The following is a 12048-nucleotide window of genomic DNA, read 5'->3' as shown; positions in this document are numbered from 1 at the left end:
AGGATGGATTTAGGGAAGTGTGAAGGGGTAGGAAGGAAATAGCAGAGCTAAATCCTTACCCTTTTTGGTAGAAAGCCAACCCATAATAACTGAACGTGGACAACCTAAGAAATAGCAATATAAGCCTATTATAATAGAAATACAGAGTTAATACCTAAAGAAATTACTGAAGGAATCTAAAATCTTGACTCCGGAAATAGGAATTGGAGATGGGGATAGAGCATGTTTAAGAGAGGTCAGACAAGAAGCCGCTATATTTTAAGTCTTATACAACTGTCTGATTTTTTAACTCTGATAAATATTTAAAATTAAATTAAAAAAAATAATGTTGGGGCGTCTGGGTGGCTCAGTCGGTTAAGCGGCCGACTTCGGCTCAGGTCATGATCTCACGGTCCGTGAGTTCAAGCCCCGCGTCGGGCTCTGTGCTGACAGCTCAGAGCCTGAAGCCTGTTTCAGATTCTGTGTTTCCCTCTCTCTCTGACCCTCCCCCGTTCATGCTCTGTCTCTCTCTGTCTCAAAAATAAATAAACGTTAAAAAAAAAAACTTTAATAAAAATAATAATAATAATAATGTTGACATGAGTGTTTCCTTTCCAAGAAGGAACTTTTCTGAATATGAAGCTGACTTGAAGATACATACATTAATTTTTCATTAATTGACTTTTCTGCTAAAAATTGAACAGCACTTCCCTCAATGTGCCTAGTGGTTTTTTTCCTTTAATTAAACTTTTAATTTTGATAAAATTATAGATTCATATGCAAATTGTAAGAAATAATACAGGAAGATTGGATGTGTCCTATACCCAGTTTCCCTCAGTGGTAACATCTTACAAAACTATAACATAACAGTGATACAGTCCTAACAGTGATACAGTCAAGACATTGGTACAGTCAAGACACAGACCATTCCTTCACGAGAAAGATTTCCAGCCCTTGGACAGCCATACCTACCTCCCTCTGCTTTCCCCCACTCCATCCCTGACCTCTGGCAATCACTAATCTGTTCTCCATTTCTATAATTGTTTCATTATAGACTACATTATAAATGAATCGCTTCTCGGCCTTTTGGCTAGGATCAAGGGTAGAATACTTTATAAATGAAATCACGTAGTATGTGAATTTAGGGGATTAGCTTTATTCACTCAGTGTAATCCCCTGGAGATTCATCCAAGTTGTCGTGCGTATCAATAATACATTATTTTTTATTCCTGAGTAGTACGCTAAGGTATGGATGAATCACAGTTTGTTTAACCATTCACACATCGAAGGACTTAGGGTTGATTTTTTGTTTTTGGCTGTTAAAAATAGAACTTTTATGAACATTTGTGTACAGGTTTTTAAGTGACATACATCTTCCATTTTTCTAAGATGAATGCCCGAGAGTACAATTTTTGAGTTATAGAGTAGTTGCATGTTTAGGTATTTTTTTGTGACAGTTTTATCCAAATATAATTAACCTATTTAAATTCAATGTTTTTTAATATATTCACAGACTTGGGTAACCATTACTACAATTAATTTTAAAACATTTTCGTCACCTCAAAAAGATACCCAAAACCCTTGAGCTATCACTCCCCATTCTCCCAACACTCCAATCCTAAACAAACAACCAGTAACATAATTTGTCTTTATACATTTGCCTTTTCTGGACATTTCATATAAATTTAATCATATAATATGTGGTTTCTATGCCTGGCTTCTTTCACTGAGCATGATGTCCTCAAGGTTCATCATGTTCTAACATATATCATTACTTTGTTTCTTCTTATGGCTGAAAAGTATTCCATTATATTGGTATATCACATTCATCAGTTGGTAGACATTTGGGTTGCTTCCACCTTTTGCTTTTTGAATAACGCTGCTATGAATATTCATGTCCAAGTTTTGTGTGGGCATCTTAGGAATATATGACAGTAGAACTGCTGGATCATATGGTAACTCCATGTTTAAATTTTTGAGAAATTTCCAGACTGTTTTCCAAATGGCTGTACCATTTGACATTCCTACCAGCAATGTATGGAGGTTTTGATTTCTCCACATCCTTATCAATATGTGTTATTACCTGTTTTTTTGTTTCTAGCCATTCTGGTGGATATGAAGCGGTATCTCATTGTAGTTTGGGTTTGTATTTCCCTGTTCACTAAGGATATTGAGCATCTTTCCACGTGCTTATTGGCCATTTGTATATTTTCTTTGGAAAAATGCCTATTCACATCTTTTTCTCAGTTTTTAAACTGGGTTGTCTTTTTATTGATGACTTACAGGAATTCTGTATATTTTTTTAATATTAGACCCTTAACAAATACATGATTTGCAAATATTTTCTCCTATTGAGGATTGTCTCTTGCATGTTTAGTTTTATAAGAAACTACCATTCTGTGTACCATTTTATATGCCTGCTAGTAATGTATAAGTGTTCCAGTTTATCCGCATTCTCGTCAGCATCTGGTGTTGTCATTATTTTTAATTTTAGCCATTCTGATAGTTGTACAGTGATTGTATGGTTTTAATTTTGCATTCTCTAATGGCTAAGGATGCTGAGCATCTTGTTGATGTGTTTATTTGCCAACTGTGTACTTTATTCAGTGAATTATACATTCTGTTTATGTATTTACCCCCATGTTCTAGCTGGATTATTTGGTTTTTTACTGTTGAGTTTTGAGAGTTCTTTATATATTCTAGATATTAGTCCTTTGTCAGATCTATGGGTTTCAAGTTTTCTCCCAGTTTTTCATCCTACAAAGAGAATCTTTTTTTTTTCTTTTTTTAGAGAGAGAGAGAGTACACACGAGCAAGTGAGAGGGGTTGGGCAGGGAGAGACAGAGAGAGAGAGAGAGAGAGCATCCCAAGCAGGTTCCACGTTCATCATGGAGCCTGACTTAGGGCCTGATCCCATGACCCTGGGATCATGACCTGAGCTAAAATAAAGAGTCAGATGCCCAACTGACTGAGCTCCTCAGGTGCCCCAAAACAGAATTTTTCACAGAGCAAAGTGTTTTTTTTTCATTTTGGTGATGTCCAATTTATTAATTTTTCCTTTTATGAATAGTGTTTTGGGGTCCTAGTGTAAGACCCAGTCTTTCATTCCTGAAGTCTTTGCCTAGTCCTAGATTTTAAAGATTTTCTCTTTTATTTCTTTCTAAAAGTTTTAGTGTTACATTGTACCTTGAGTACCTGACCCATTTTCAGTTATTTTTAAATTGGATATGAGGTTTAAGCCTTGGTTCAGATTTTAGCCTATGGATGTCAAATTTCTCCAGCACCACTTGTTGAAAGTCTATTCCCATTTTTCCTTAATTGAATTACTGTTTCATGTTTGTCAAAAATTAGTTGGATTTGTGTGGGTCTATTTTTGGCATCTTTATCTGTTCTATCGATCTCTGTGTCTATCCCTCTGGCAGGGCCATGTTGTCTTAATCAGTATAGCTCTCCAGTGGGCCTTCATATCAGGTAGGGTTATTCCTCCTAGTTTATTCATCTTTTTCGAAACCATTTTAGCTACTCTAGGACCTGTGCCTTTCCATATAAATTTTAAAATAAATTTTTCTATGCCTACAAATATGCTTCTTTTAAATTAATTCAATGCATATAATTTAACAGAGCTATCTAGAGAATGTTAAATTGGTTCAGTAATTTATTTGTCTTTTTAAATTATTTTGAGATATATAGTATAAATTAGATTGATGGATATGGCTGGCATTGTTGACTCCTTGGCACTGTAATTTTAAAAGCTGAGTAAGCCATTAGGCTTTTATATTGTTTCAATTAAAGAAAATGGGGGTAAAGAGGTGAGATTCCCATTTGTTTATAGACTTCTACTGCATAGCATGAAAATAGTTTACTATGAACATGCTATTCAAGCAAATCAATAAAAAAGAGATAACCAACCCAACAGAAAAGTGGACAGATAGGATAAACAGGCAATTTCACAACAAAGACATGAGGAAAGATGCTCAAATGGTCTAGTAAGCTTAGAAATACAAATTAAAGTCATAGGAAACTTTTTGTGGTGCAGGATCATTCATGTTAAACATGCACAGTCATTAACCAACAATTCTACTTCTGGGAATAATTTATCATACATTTATCATGCATTATATAAATGCATATAGAAATATATAACCCAGGACGTCCACATTAGCATTGTTTAAAATAGAGAAAAATCCAAACAACCTATGTTCATAAATGTGGGACACACCAAGTTAATTGTGTTTAACACCATATTATATAATACCATGTAGTCTCTAAAAAGGATGAAGGAGATCTATATGTGTCAACATGAAAAGATCTCTAATATTGGACAAATGAAAAAAGCATGTCACAGAGAAAAACATATAAGGCTACAAATATATAGAAATGCAGATCTATAAATGTGTGTAGAGATATGTAGGAACAAAAAGTCATTGCTAGGTTGGGAAGAACACAGACATCTGTTAACAGAGGTTATATATGGGGAAGGAATGGCATTGGGGATAGATTGGGGAGGGTCCATTAAGCATTGGGGATAGATTGGGGAGGGTAAAGTTTAGCGAAGAAGCCTTATAGGTTTCACTTTATATTTCTTTTTTTTTTTTACTTATTTACTTTTTTTTTATTTTAGAGAGAGTTCAAGTGGGGAAGAGGGAGAAAGGGAGAAAGAAAGGGAGACAGAGAGAGAGGGAGAGGGAAAGGGAGAGGGAGAGGGAGAGGGAGAGGGAGAGGGAGAGAGAATCTTAAGCAGGCTCTGCGCAGCGCAGAGCTCAATGTGGCACTTGATCCCACGACCCTGGGAGATCATGACCTGAGCCAAAACCAAGAGTTCGACACTCAACCCACTGAGCCACCCAGGTGCCCTTCACTTTATATTTCTGTATTATTTGCAATTATTTTACAGTAAGTATGTTTCAGACATCTTCTGTAGTACTTATGATATTTTAAGATATGTTTTGTGTGTGTGTTAGATCGCTAAAAACATCATATAACTCCTGCCATAAATGAAATCAAATCTATAGATTTATCTGATTATATAGAAATGATATAATATTGACAGCCTGAAAATCAATTTAATTTCCCACCTAATTTATTAGTCTCTTTTATATTTGTGCTGGTTTTTTCAGGGATTGCTCCCAAATATTACTAAGCAACTCCCTTAGCATTTTAGACAAAGGCAAATCTGGTGCTCATTAGTGAGTCATTCCCTTTGGCTCTGATTAAACAAACATGGGATTTCAGAGGCACAGAAGTAAGCATTGACCTACTCATAGACTATAAGCAGCAGAGATTCTAAAAAGTCCACCATTGTTTTCACTGAGAGAGGATACTGGTAATCCATTCCTAATGGGTCAAGCATTTTAAATTTATTTTCTGAAGACTTGTTGAATTTGTATATATACATTCTAGCTGCCCAGCCTCCTGTGGCACTTGCAAATTGCCTTCCTATGTTTGCTGTGTTTATCAGTCAGAGCTCTTGCTTGCAAGCAACTGAAACATCACTGGCTATCTTAAGCAAAAGACCAGTTTATTAGAAGGTCATCAGGGCTGACTGAATTGATGAGAGGCCAGATGGCCAGGCTTGAGAAATGGGAATAATCTCAGGGAGGACTGTATAACCAGGTTGAGCAACAGAAACCCAGCAACAGTCACCCCACAAGACAACAAGGTCTCTGCCTCTATGATAAATCTGGCCTACATCTGTTTCTACAACCTTGCATGACAAAGTACAGGACAGAGTGTCCAATAGGAGAGTCCAAAGTCATATGTCTTCTGAATCTGTCAAGGTCAAGGTGGCTACCTCCTCCCACTGGAAATACATGCATTAAAAAATTAATCAATGGGTAAATGAGAATGCTAAAACAAAATGCCAGTTCACTTGGTGGCCATGACCAAGGGCAAAATTATCTAGCCCAACTATGGACTCATTATTAACTTGTTAATATGGTGCTTTAATAGCAATATTATAGCACAGTTTTCGTGTTACCTCTGATTTTTCACAAGAAAAATTTTTCACAAGAAAAATGTCCCTCGAAGAATAATATATCTTAGCGATCTCAACAATTATAAAGTGGTCTTGTTTCATTAGCAATCAATAAGAAGCCAAATGTTAGAGAAGGGAGTGCTTCAGTGTATAGAGAAGTGCATAACAAATGAACAAACAAACAAAAACAAAAACAGCTCATAACTACAAAGAACAAGGTGGTGGTTGCTGTGAGGAGGGGAGGGTGTTGGCAAAATAGATGAAGGGGATTAAGAGATACAAATTACCAGTTTTAAAATAAGACAGTTAGGGGCGCCTGGGTGGCTCAATCCATTAAGCGTCTGACCTCGGCTGAGATCATGATCTCAAGTTCACGAGTTCGAGCCCTGTGTTGGGCTCTGTGCTGACAGCTCGGAGCCTGGAGTCTGCTTTGGATTCTGTGTCTCCCTCTCTCTTTGCCCCTCCCCCACTCATGTTCTGTCTCTGTCTCTCTCTCTCTCTGTCTCTCTGTCTGTCTCTCTCCCAAAAATAAATAAAAATACTGAAAGAAAGAAAGAAAGAAAGAAAGAAAGAAAGAAGGAAAGAAAGAAAGAAAGAAAGAAAGAAAGAAAGAAAGAAAGAAAGCTAAATCCTATCCTAGTAGTGAGGGAATCTGAGAAGTAATAATTACATTGTAGAGAAAAAAGAAAAAAACTCAGGAATTGATAGTACCATATACTTGTAAATGTGGGAAGAATGTGAGGATTGATTGAAAGTATGTTGAGGAATCATCATAACTCCCAGATCAACTCCCTAATCCTGATCAATTTGGACACTGCTCTTTCCCTCCCCCTACAGAAGACTGGAATGTGTTTTTGTTGTTTGTTTGTTTGTTTGTTTGTTTGTTTTCTTTGAAGAGGGCAGAACAGAGGATCTCTGGACAGGACAAAATCAGTTATAATGGAGAGTGGAAGCAATGTACTAAAGACAGGGGATTAAGTGGATACTTCCATAATTAATGATGAGGCCCTGGCTTTCTCTCCCCATACAGCCCCCAGATATGGCAGCCAGGCTATACCTTCCAGACAAGTCATCGGAAGATCCTTATCTGAAAAACAGGACCAATCTAAGAGCACAGGCCTAAAGACACTGACCTTGATGGATTTCCCAATAATACACCTCAGCCAGATCATGACCTACAAGACTCACACATGCACTCAGGGCTTCCATTCATGTTTTTACTTCCAGTCTTCCAGTGTTTAAATAGGGCAAACGTTCAAGGGTTGCCAGAAATTGAGGAGGTAATTGATATTAAAAACAGTGATGAAAACCAATAACAAAAGGAACTTGGAAGAAACAGACACCAAGCAGGGAAAAGAAAACTTCAAAATCCAACATAACCAATATCCTCATACAGTTTAAAGGAGTTATTATATCCATGAAATATAAATACTTAGTTTTAAAATGGTTTATTCCAGGGAAAAAAAAAATGACCTTGGAAATTAAAAAAAAAAAAATGATGGTAGAAATGGAAAAACTCAGTAGAAGTGCTGAAAGATAAAGGGAGGTAAATTGTTCAGAAAGTAAATAAAAAAGACAAAAAAATGAAAAAGACAAAAGATCAGGAAAATGATAGGGTAAAACAAGGAGTTCCAACATCTAATCCACAGTAATATGAATGCTAGAAAGAGAGAACTTGGGAAACACAGAAGAGAAAATCAGCAACAAAGTAATCAAAAAAAATTCCCAAGGGCACCTGGGTGGCTCAGTCGGTTGAGCATCTGACTCTTGGTTTCAGCTCAAGTCATGATCTCATAGCCCCACACTGGCTTTGCACTGATGGTGGCATGGAGCCTGCTTGGGATTCTCTCTCTCTCCCTCTCTCTCTGCTCCTCCCTCACTCAGCACCCTCCTTCAAAATGAAAAAACTTACAAAAAAAAAGAAAAAGAAAAATTCCCAATACACAAGACCATAAACTTCCAGATTCTTAGAACACATTGTCCAACATCATAGTGAAAAAAGTTTCTCATGAAAGACACATAGGTGCCTGGCTGGTTCAGTTGGTAAAGTGTGCAATTCTTGATATTAGAATCATGAATTCAAGCCCCACATTGGGTGTGGAGCTTACTTAAAAAAATAAATAAAATAGGGGCGCCTGGGTGGCTCAGTCAGTTAAGCCTCTGACTTCGGCTCAAGTCATGATCTCGCGGTTCATGAGTTTCAGCCCTGCATCCGGCTCTGTGCTAACAGCAGTCTGGAGCCTGCTTCAGATTCTGTGTCTCCTTCTCTCTCTGCCCCTCCCATGCTCATGCTCTGTCTCTCTCTGTCTCAAAAATAAATAAACATTAAAAAAAAATTTTTAATAAGTAAAATAAATAAAATAAAATAAAAAATATTTAATAAATAATTTTTTAAATGTTTTTCAGAGAGAGAGAGAGAGAGAGAGTGAGCACACGCCTGCTTGCATGAGTTGGGGAGGGGCAGAGAGAGAGGGAGACAGAGGATTCAAGCAAGCTCCATGCTGTTAATGCAGAGCCTGATGTGGGGCTCAAACTTGAGAACTGTGAGATTATGACCTGAGCCTAAGTTGGAGCTTAACTAACTGAGCCACCCAGGTGATCCAACAAAAATATTTTCTAAAATAAAAAGAAAGACAACTTTGTGTAATTTCTCAATACCAGGGACAAAGAGAAGATTTAATAAGATTCTGGGGTTGGAAAGATAGAAATTCAGGAATCAAAATATTATCAGAGTTTTCAATAACACTAGAAGCTTGAAGCAATGAAGAGATGTCATTAAGATTCTGAGGAGGATTATTTATAACTAAGAATTCTATAAATTATCAATCAAATGTATCAACCAGGATCCTGGCAGGGAAGAGATGGTGAACCCCAGGAGGATAATGGTGGAGGTTTAATAAAGGGACTGGCTGTAAAGGTTTGGCGAGAGCACCGTTATCACAAGAGGCACAAAGGGAGGAAGAAGTTACCAACATCCAGAGCGTAGCTGCGTGCAGAGAGTCACAGAACAAGGGTGCATCCTCTAGTAGAGGATGCCAAAAACTGCCTCAAACTGGCAGGAAGGAAGCCAGGAAATATATACCCCAACTTCTCTCCTCCTGACTCCCTCCAATCTCCTTCCTCATTCTTCCCACCTGCCAGACACCCTGAAAGCCAGATGGCAAGAGACTGCAATAATATTGTCTGTAAACCTCAGCCTTCCAGGAAACTGAGTAGGGTGGAGATGGGTAGGGTAAGTAGTAAAGAATAAATCTGTTAAAATGTGTAAAACCTGTAGAATAATGCTCATCACCTTTTAAACACTCAATACGTCTTAGCTATACTAAGTTGTTAGTTTCATCATCACTATTGTCATTAATAGGCAACTATTAAAATTCACATGAAATCAAACATTGAAAAACTCCCTAACCATTTTCTAAATCCCTTTCCTCTTTCCCTGATAAGATTCTTCAACACAAAGATACAAAATGTATTATAAAATTTTACTAGCATAAAAAGGTAATTTTCCACTGACTCCCAGGGACTTTTCAAATTTTCTCCAGATTTATTAGTGATAGGTCATCTGGAATAAATTTTTATTGGACTTACTGGTAGTGATGTGTAATTCAGAAGTAGTGTAACTGGGCAGAGATAACTATGAAGAACTGATTCAGCGCTACCATTTTCCAGGAAAATGTTATGGCATTAATAGTATCTTCCCATGAGGTAATTTAATCAGAATACCATAGTGCAATGTTTTGCGAAATAAGCATCATAATCCCCAGAAGTGCTGAATAGCATGGGGTAGGAGGTTGGGGTGGGTGGGGCACATCATAATAAAATAACAAAATTGGATCAACCTCAAAATAGGATTAGTTCAAAACACAAATAGCCATTACTATATAAAACATATGGTTCAATGTTTCATCTCAAAAGTAATCAATGTGATGTAAATTTAAATAATAAGGAGATGCCAATTCTGCTCTACTCAGTTAGCAAAGATTTTAAAAATTATGCTCTCCAGTGTTTGTTGGAATAGAGGTAAAATGAAACTCATACTGAAGATAGTGTATACATTAACGCAAACCTTTCTAGAGGACAAGCTGGTATTACGTATTAAAAGTTCTTAAAACATTCATACCCATCACAGTCTACATGGAGGAGACAGATAAGTAAGTATAAGAATATCATACTGTGTATAGTACAGATGTGTCATCCCATGTGCTATTGCAACACAGAGGCAGAAATGACTCAAGTGATTAATTGTTCAGGAGAAGCCAAAATCCCATCATAAAAGAGACACTACCTAGACACAATTCTGTAGTAATAAAACTTCCCATGACAATGTGAATAATTCCAGTTGTAGTTACTCTTCTTCTGAATTATACACCACTACACAAACATAAAGAGACATGAAAAGGCAAGGCTTTTTCATTAACAGTGAAACTTCTTTTTTTTTTTTTTTTTTTTTTTTTTTTTCTTTTTTCTTTTTGGGACAGAGAGAGACAAAGCATGAACGGGGCAGGGGCAGAGAGAGAGGGAGACACAGAATCGGAAACAGGCTCCAGGCTCCGAGCCATCAGCCCAGAGCCTGACGCGGGGCTCGAACTCACGGACCGCGAGATCGTGACCTGGCTGAAGTCGGACGCTTAACCGACTGCGCCACCCAGGCGCCCCAACAGTGAAACTTCTGATGTGGATGGAGAGTGTCTAAAGGCAAAGTCTCATCATTTGAAAACCAATGGACAAGAAGAAGAGAAAACCATCTGCTTGTTAGTTAGGCAAATATTGCTTTTAAAGTCATAATGTAGACAGAAGTCAAGCAATTGCCCATCTATAGCATTCCCTCCCACCAGCCACAAAAAAAAAAAAAAAAAAAAAAAAAAGACAAAACAACAAGGCTGACATAGAGACAAATAATTACAAAAATAAAGTGGAATTCATCCTATGCAAAAGGAGAGCCAAGGTAGCAAGAAGTGGAAGGATGTGTATAAGGTGGTCATTATATTTCCTTTATAGTAACCATATTGGCTATTTTGAGAAACATTCAATTAAAAAAATTTTTTTTTACATTTATTTATTTTTGAGAGACAGAGTGAGACAAAGTGAGAATGGGGGAGAGGCAGAGAGAGAGGGAGACACAGGACCAGAAGCAGGCTCCAGGCTCTGGGCTGTCAGCACAGAGCCTGACGTGGGGCTCGAACCCACAGACCATGAGATCATGACCTGAGTCAAAGTCAGATGCTCAACCGACTGAGCCACCCAGGCGCCCCGAGAAACATTCAATTTTAATAAAGGAGTAATGTTGGCCACTTTTACATATGAACTTCTATAACCATTCATCCACAAGCACACCAGGAAGAGTGATAGAAATGAGAATTTGGCATTTTTAAAAAAATAGCAAGATGTGAATGCAGCAGGTAGCAGTTGGCAGTTAAGTGGTGTTAACTAAGAAAAAGGAACAGCAATGTCTGCAGGCATTCTGAGCCTCCTCTCCTCCTCTCCCCGGGTTACAGTGATTTTTCTCTGTCCTCCTTCAAAAGCCTCCTCTTCCATCCACCCAATCTCTTCTTATTTGGAGAATCTCTGACAAAGAAGGGGACCGGCCAGTGGTTAGAGTGCTCTTCAGGACACCCCCACCCCTCACATCCTGCCATGCACATTTCTGACTTGCTAGGAAAGACGAACACGGAAAAGGGAAAGAAAGAGAGGAAAGTCCACTTGGAAAGTCCCTGAATGCATTACTGTCTCTTAGAACAGCTTCTTTCTCTTTATTTCCCCAAGCAGTGTGTGTGTGTGTGTGTGTGTGTGTGTGTGTGTGTGTGTGTCTGTGTGTCTATGTGTGTGTCTCTTGTGTGTTTCTGTGTCTCTGTATGTGTGTATATATGAGAGACAGACACAGAGAGAAAAAGAACAAACAGAAGAGAAGAAGGGGAGGCCAAGGAAGAGGGAAAAGGAAGAAGGAGGGAGAGTAGGACAGCAGGACTGTGGGAACAAGGGAGGAAGAAGGAATTTGAAGTTATTCAGTTGCCATTAATTTGCAATCTTGCTGCCATCTCCTCCCTGCTGCTTTGGGGGGGGGGGGCGGGATGTAAGGATAATGACAACTTAAAGAG

The 12048-nt window shown here is 38.0% G+C and overlaps 1 long non-coding RNA gene and 1 other non-coding gene across 2 annotated transcripts in view; both read right to left on the bottom strand.

Moving 5' to 3' along the window:
- Window positions 1–12048, bottom strand: part of LOC131503697 (uncharacterized) — a 63731-nt gene that overhangs the window by 16159 nt on the left and 35524 nt on the right. The gene's annotated exons all lie outside the window — the stretch shown is intronic.
- Window positions 11116–11200, bottom strand: TRNAQ-UUG (transfer RNA glutamine (anticodon UUG)). The gene has a single exon. It is a non-coding gene; the product is annotated as a tRNA-Gln (tRNA).

Source organism: Neofelis nebulosa, chromosome 2 (assembly GCF_028018385.1).
Source record: "Neofelis nebulosa isolate mNeoNeb1 chromosome 2, mNeoNeb1.pri, whole genome shotgun sequence".
Lineage (NCBI taxonomy): Eukaryota > Metazoa > Chordata > Mammalia > Carnivora > Felidae > Neofelis > Neofelis nebulosa.
Note: the sequence above shows the minus strand (reverse complement) of the source record. Positions and strands in the feature narration are given on the sequence as shown.